General features: G+C 47.8%; 1 long non-coding RNA gene across 1 annotated transcript; it reads left to right on the forward strand.

Moving 5' to 3' along the window:
* Positions 1 to 6,269: 6,269 nt before the first annotated feature.
* LOC310753871 lies at positions 6,270 to 7,039 on the forward strand. Its single transcript, XR_014543475.1, has 2 exons — positions 6,270 to 6,415; positions 6,457 to 7,039. It is a non-coding gene; the product is annotated as an uncharacterized lncRNA (long non-coding RNA).
* The last annotated feature ends 1,050 nt before the right edge of the window (positions 7,040 to 8,089 follow it).

An 8,089-nucleotide genomic window follows, 5' to 3' on the forward strand; every position in this document is an offset into this window, starting at 1 on the left:
AGATGGGTTTATCGCCTTAAACCCACAGAAGCTGGAGAACCACAGTACAAAGCTAGATTAGTAGCTCGTGGATTCACTCAGAGGAAAGGGGTCCACTTCATGGAGGTCTATTCGCCGACCTTGAGGGCCGAGACTCTGAGGATGCTTTTAGCTTTTGCTGCACAGAGAGGTTGGAAGGTGAGCCATTTTGACGTGGATGTCGCCTATCTGAACTCAGACCTCCAGGAGGAGTTGTACATGCTTCCTCCTCCAGGTTTTGAGGTCAGTGGGCCAGGCATCGTGTGGCGGTTGCACAAATCCATCTATGGATTACGCCAATCTGCCAGAAATTGGAACATGTGTTTGAATGAAGCCTTAGAAGAGCTAGGTTTCAGGAGAAGTGTTGCTGACAGCTGTCTCTACCTTAAAGGTTCAGGTGAGACACAGCAAGCTGCTCAGATTTTTGTCGATGATATTTTATACATAGCACAGACAGGTAAACAAGTGGAGAAGTTTGCTAGGGAGCTGGAAAGAGGTTCAAGCTCAAGCAGCTTGGAGATGTCAAATCGTATCTAGGCGTAGGGATAACTAGAACAAAAGATGGAAGCTTCTTGCTCAGACAGAAAGGGAAGATTGAGCAGTTGCTTGAGAAGTTCAGAATGTCTGAGTGTGCAGGTGTCAAAACTCCCATGGAAGTTGGATACGTGAAAGAATGTCAGCAAGTAGAACGCGCTGTGTTCGAAAATGCTGAACTCTTTCAATCAGCTCTGGGTAGTCTACTGTATCTGTCACAGTGGAGCAGACCAGATATAGCGTTCGCTATCAATCTGCTCAGTAGAGAGGCTTCGAGTCCAAGTGTGCAGGCCTGGAATGGTATTAAACGGGTGCTGCATTACCTGCAAGATACCAAAGACTTTTGCCTCAAGTTGTCAGCTGAGGGTGGTGTCAAGCTTACTGCCTGGGTGGATTCAGATTGGGCTAACCTTGAGGACCACAAGTCAGTGTCAGGCCTAGTGGTGAAGTTTGGGGACTCAGTGATTGGGTGGAGGTCCCGGAAGCAAAGTCTCATAGCGCTTTCATCTACTGAAGCTGAGTTCAGTGCGCTATCTGAGGTTTGCAGAGAACTGGAGTTCTATGCGTGTTTGGTCCAGGAACTCTGTGGAGAGCATTGTCTACCAGTCGTGGTGCATGAAGACAATCAGCCGAGACAGGGCAATTCAAGGCCAGGACCAAACATCTGGACATACGTTTTCAGAATGTGTGTCAGAGCGTTCGTGAGGGGCTAGTTGCTCTGAAATACTGTCCCTCAACCAAGAACCTCGCTGATGGTTTCACGAAACCGTTAACCTTCCAGAAGCACGAGGAGTTCTGTGAAGGTCTGTGTTTGGGGTGAGCACTGTTGCTTGTTTCCTCCAGATGCAGGACAAGAGGGGGTGTGAAGTTTGGAGTTTACAGGGTTAAAACTCCTTGGTGTCCTGTATCTGGGGAGGGGCCTGACGCAGGGCCATACGTCGGACACTTTGTCTGTCTTTGTCTGTGAGAGTTGGTTTCACTTTAGACTGAAAGACGCAGCAGAGAGACTGTGTGTGCTTTAGCACGGGAAAGATGCCGGAAAGCTCTGATGGAATGAGACTGATTTATGGCTTGTAAATAAAACGCTTTTAGAGATAGCAACGAACTGTCTCTGGACTGATTTATCCCTCTATCTCACACGGACTGCAGGACCGCTGCAACTCTGTTTTCTTGCCCAGGTCAGCCCCAGCAGAACTACGCAGGGGAGCGCTGACTGGACGGCAGGATTTTATTAGCAAAGTGGGTGCGTGATTTTTTTGGTGCAAACTGTAGCCATGGACATGCTATGTGATCTGATGGTGAATTTGGGGTGACTCAGTGCAAAAATCCTGAGGATCCATGTGGATCTGTGCTTTGTAACCACGTTTTAAGTGGGGAGGGAAGGAAAAGCACTCAAGGGACAAGGAGCACGTGTGGGGTGGGTGGAGAAGGATGCTGCTAATAATGCAGAAGAGGGGTTTAAGGGGAGAAGGCTCCTCTCCTCTCCCGCTTTGCTCCTTTAAAGCAAGCAGGCTCTGCTTCTCTCCCTCCTCCCCGGCTCATCCCCCCGGCTTAGCGAGCTGAAAAACTTTGCTGCTATTTAGTGAGCTGAGTGAGGAGGAGGGACAGAGAGCCTGCTTGCTTTAAAGGAGCCAACCAGACAGGAGCCACTTACACTCGTGTAAGCGGCTCCTCTCCTCTCCCGCTTTGCTTCTTTAAAGCAAGCAGGCTCTTCTTCTCTCCCTCCTCCCCCCGGCTTAGCGAGCTGAAAATCTTTCCTGCTATTTAGCGAGCTGAGTGGGGAGGAGGGAAGGACAGAGAGCCTGCTTGCTTTAAAGGAGCCAACTCGTGTAAGCGGCTCCTCTCCTCTCCCGCTTTGCTCCTTTAAAGAAGCAGGCTCTCTGTCCCTCTCTCCTCCCCACTCAGCAGCTCTTCTCCCGCTTTGCTGTTTCAAAGCGAGCCACAGAGGAGGGAAGCATTCACTCCGTAACACGCACAGACATTTCCCCTTACTTTCTAGGAGGAAAAAAAATGCGTGTTATGGAGCGAAAACTCCATATTGCGTTTAGATATTAAATATTGCGTTTAGATTTCCAATCTTTCTGCATTAGATATCTTCATGGTTGCTTAAAAAAGAGATTCCTCTTCCCATATCATGGGATGCATCCAGTAAAACAACCTCTCATACCCTTTCAAAGCCTAACAGTGGGATTTCAAAATGGTAGTGAGGGCTGCCACATCCCCTGGGCAGGATTAAGCCAAGGGGACCAGAGCTCAAGCAAGATCCCCTAAGAGCAAGCAGCTGGTTTGTCCTTCTCTCCCCCGCTCCGCTGTGGCTTCCTTTGTGCAGTGGCGTAGCGTGGGGGGTGCAGGGGGGGGGCGGGCCGCACCGGGCGCAACATCTGGGGTTAGGGCAAATCCATGGGTTAGGGGGCGCAAATCCACGGGTTAGGGGGCGCAAATCCACGGGTTAGGGGGCGCAAATTACTTGCCTTGCCCCGGGTGCTGACAACCCACACTACGCCACTGCCTTTGTGTGCCTGACAATGCATGTCAGATGCTCAGTATTTAGGCCTTAGTTAAGGGCATATCAGCCAGCTGAAAATGGCAGCAGCACTGAGATAAATTCAACAGAGTAAATAATTTTTTTATGGGTGTAAAAGTGGAAAACTGATTTGAATGGTTTAGTAAAATATGCAAGAATGTATAATATATAAAATGAACCATGGAAGGAGAAGAAGGGAAGTAACTGGATATTTTACAGTTTGTAAAATGTTTATTTTGAAACGTAAAATAGAAAACTTAATAAAATTTATTATAGAAAAGGGCACAGCAACCTTCACCAACCTGGGGCCCTATATGTGTAATGGACTACAACTCCCATCAGCCCCCAGCCAGCATGCCCTCTGATAGGAAACAGGAATGAAATACACAGAGGTATCACTCTTCAGAATGTGACACCACAACCCAAAGATAATGCCCAAAGGATGGGGTTTTTTTTAGTTCCAAAGCAATGTCCAGAAGTGAAACCAGCAGAGTTTTTGATCCTTAACCATCACTGCAAATAAAGTACTTCTGCATGAAATGCATAGTAACTGTGGAACTCCCTCCCACAGGAGGCAGTGATGACCAGCAACTTGGATAGATTTAAAAGAATATTAGACAAATTCATGGAAGAGAAGGCTATGCATGGCAACTAGCCATGGTGGCTATGCTCTGCCTCCACAGTTGGAGGCAGTAATGCTTTTCGATGCCGCAGGAGGACTGAGTGCTCTTATGCTCAGGTCCTACCTGCGGCTGTACCATTGGGGCATCTGGCTGGCCACTGTGAGAACAGGATGCTGAGCAAAATGGGGCATTGGTCTGATCCAGCAGGGCTCTTCTTAGGTTCTGATGTCAACAGCATGTCTCCCACCCAACCACTTGGCCAACATTTGGGAGTCAGCATCACCGGAAACGTATCTCTAAGAGTTCACATTTGGATATGTCAAGTATATCATCAGCTCCAGCTTCCTTTGCCTGTTGAGAGACAGACAGGTGAGCTGCATTTGCAAAAATCAGAAATAAGATGGTTGCCGGTCTTATCTTAATTGCTCACTGAATGTAATCAAAGATATATATATGTATATTTAGGGAGGGTCATGCGAGTAAGCCCCACTGCGCCCATGTTGCTTACAAGTTTCAAGTTGTCAGAGGTGTGCTCCAAGCCCTGCCAAAAACTTTGGGGAAGGGCTGTAGCTTGGTGGCACAGCATTTCTTTTGTATGCAGAAGGTCCCAGGTTCAATCCCTGGCACCCCCAGGTTGGGTTGGGAGCATCCCTTCTCTGAAAACCCTAGAGAGCCACTGTCATTCAGTGAAGGCAATACAGATGTGGTGTTCCAACAGGGTGAGTCCCAATCAAAGGTGGGTGTCATGCTTCGACAGTGTGACTCCTCATCAGAGAAGAACCAGGAGGCTCCAGCCTTACACCAAGCCCTGGGTCACACTCCATCTGGGGGTGAGGAGTGATGAGGCCTAGGACAGATGACCAGCACCAGGGGTGAGTTTGGCCTCTGGCATTGAGGTTGGACATGTCCTAAGCCCAAGGGAAAACCTTAAACACCAGGTCCATCCCAGTCCATCTGGAGAAGTGCCCAACTACAGGCAAGGTCTCCTTGGGATGTAAAACAATCTTCTCAAGCAGACCCCTGGAACAGGAGGGAGATGATAGGATTCGGCTGAGGTTGGGGTGTGCTTACACCAACTCCAGCTCAAAAATCAGTGCAGGGCTGGAAGGGCTACTAAGAATGTTTATATACCAGCTCAGTGCCCTGCCTGCTAGCCAAGCTTCTGCCCAGGCCAAACCTGATCTTGGAGTGTTCTGACATTGCCTCTCACCTGATCCTTGTTGGGAACTCTGCTGGTTTGGTTCCCCACTCCTGGTGGAAAGCCTCTTCTGCAGAGTTTTCCACCAATAAGGGGCATGTTTTTCTGGGTGTGTGTGTGGAATAGGCACCAGCTGATCCCCTGAGGGTCTAGGGCCTAACCCCCTAACCCCCCCCCCAGTTGCATCATCCCAGAGTTGGCATAGTTTTATGAAACAAATTTTCACATGGCAGCAGGGCTTTTATACTGTGGATCTGCTACATCCATCCAGCCTGCTTGGGATTCATCTGTAACAAGGGACAGAAAAGACAAGGTGATGACATTCTTTCAAGGTTCCAGAAGATTCCTCAGAACCCTAGTGGAGCCCCCGCTAGCCTGAAGAGTCCCAGCAGCAGACCTAGCTCTGGCCGACTTGCCAGGCACATTTGGTACTCAAGGCGCTTGCGGGTTTCATTGCTAGGTTTCCTTTTACGGAAGAAGAGCGGCATCTTCCTCTTTTGTTCCCTTTATCCCAATTCAGAGATTGAAAAAGGAAACGAAAGGCAGGAAGGCAACCACAACCTGAGCAACAGGAATTACATCTCTGTCAGTCTGAGAAGAAGCTGCTCATGTAGGACAAGTTCTGCTCAAGGTGCTGCCCTCTGGAGAAGTTGGGGGCGGGTGGTGGGAGACAATAAATCAAAACACATTTATGAATTTTCTTTTTCATAACCCTTCTGTAGTTCAGGGGTGGAGAAGCCTTTTTTGGCTCAAGGGCTACATTCCCTTGTGATGAACCTTCCAGGGGCTGCAGTGGTGGGGTGTAGCCAAACAGATACCACTTGCGAACTTCCATCACATAAAATTGGCCAGGGTGGTGGTGGTGGTGCAGAGAGGCCTGGCTTAAGGGGTATGTGGCCTGGGATGAGTGCAGAGGGCCATACAGACACCTAGAGGGCAGTATTTGGCCCCTCATTTACACAAGCTGGAACATTTGTATAAGAAAGGGGTCAGCCACCGATAGCCACTGGACCAAAATGTGCCTGTAATCCTTCCACTCCCAGTATGATAAAGGCAACTAACTCCTGCTGTGTGTGTGAGCTTCCACACATATCCTCACATGCAGGAAAGGAGATAGTGCATAGCTGTCAACAATTCCCTTTTTTTAAGGGAAATCCCCTTATTCCGAATAGGGGATTATTTCCTCTCAAGAAAAGGGAAAAGTTGACAGCTATGGAGATAGTGGCAATGCTGAAGACTGCCATTGTTTTATCAACAGCCTGGTGTTACAGTAAAATCTGGGTGCGAGGCTGCTCTGCCACCCAGCTCGTCGGACTAAGTCCGCAGGTCCCTGCGGAGGAAAATGAGCTCAGCCAGAGACAGGAGCAAGATGCAGAAGATCCAAGTTTATTACGCAACAGGTTCAAGGCGAGATTGAACAGCGAGAAAGGGGTGACATGAACTTTTAAAACTTCCCTCCATGTCCCAGAATACAGTGCAAAATACATCACAGTTACATCATGAATACATTAAGAAGAGGTTGGGTTACACAGATGACATCATGAATACATTAAGAAGAGGTTGGGTTACACAGGATTAACATATGGAGGAGGGAGGGGGGAATATGCAGAGCTGGAGATATGCGTGGATAAGCACATCCTGAGTACCGGTGATGAGAAGACAATGGTCCATGTATGAATAGTCTGCCACCTGGCATTGCCCGGAGGAAAGGCTTGGCAGAGTGATTTGACAGGATTAGGGTCTTCCTGAGAGTACGTGACACCTCGCTTGAGGGATTATGGAGGACAGGGGAGGTGTCATGGAGTCCTAGAGAAACTGACCCGATTGGCACCAAAAGCAAGAAAATCGGTGTCGTGGTTGATTTTATATGAATTTTTAAAGATTTTAGTCCATTTTATATTGATAATTGAGATCGGAAACAAAATGGATACATTGTAGCGAGATTTGACACTTATATGAGTTCACAAGTTTCGATTCCATTGTTCTCCCAGCGGGGAGCCGTCAGCAGCTTGTCAAGAGGTTAAATGAGGCGTGCAGGAGCTCGCTGAGCTAGCTCTGCAAGACGAATGCATGGTTCTGATTGGGTAGAACGCACCCATTCAACAGATAGGAAATACAACTTTATACGGTCTACCCATAGTAGACATAGAGAGGGAGGGAAGGCATAACATGTTTGGGCTTATTTCGCCCGTAATAGCGGATCATCGTAGGAAAGGGGAGAAGGCACTTTATTTATGGAGGCTCAGGGTAAAGTGTGGTGCTTGTGCAACGGTGTGGGGGCTGAGGGGTCCATGTGGGGCTGGGTGCCCTTGAGGTCATCACCTCGGACCCTCTGGTGACCGGTGGAAGGGGTGAAGAAGACATGCCCCCCCTTTCCGTATCACTGGCAAGGTAGTGGGTCAGGATCTAGAAAATCTACTGACAGCTGGAGGAATTGGAGCAGACCTTTAAAATTGGCGGAGCTGAAAAGGAAAAGGGGAAAGAAAGGAAATAAAGAAGCCAGCAGGGAACTCTTAGCACATCTGGGGAAACCCCAGAAAAGTGGAAAAGAGCCTGGAACAGCTTCCAAATTAATTCTAACACCCAAAGTGACTGAAAGAGCCTGCCAAGAAGGACTTGTTGATTGAAACTCCAGCACATTTCTGAATTAAATAATAAGATAACTTGCCATGGAATTACAAACCGGAAATAATATGGAGATGTAAACTTTGGAACCATTGTAAGCCAATACTGTTTGCGACAATTACAAGCAGATAAGTACAAATTAAAGAACATCTTAGCTTCTTAAGCACATAAATTTGGAGCCGAAATGATATAATTTTTCCTTTCTTCTGCATTCTGGATTTTTAAATTATCTTTTACCTTCTTCTGCCTTTTTTATTTTACACCCTGTTATGTACTGAGTGAATAGGATCCAAAATGCAGCAGTCTGATTGGTCCTAGAACAATAGGATCCAAAATGCAGCAGTCTGATTGGTCCTAGAACAATGCAGCAGTTGGGTCTGCAGGAGCCACCCAATCTGGCTCCAGATGGAAGTGAATCCACAACCTGATTGGCCTACAGGAGAATTCCGGAATTACCCAATCACGTGCAGCCCATTGTGTAAATAATGTATATAAAGCAGATACTTTGAGGGGACATTCATTCCTCCTCACCGCTATGAGCTGAATAAAGAGCATGAAATCCACTCT

Source organism: Podarcis filfolensis, assembly GCF_964270895.1.
Source record: "Podarcis filfolensis genome assembly, chromosome: W".
Taxonomy (NCBI): domain Eukaryota; kingdom Metazoa; phylum Chordata; class Lepidosauria; order Squamata; family Lacertidae; genus Podarcis; species Podarcis filfolensis.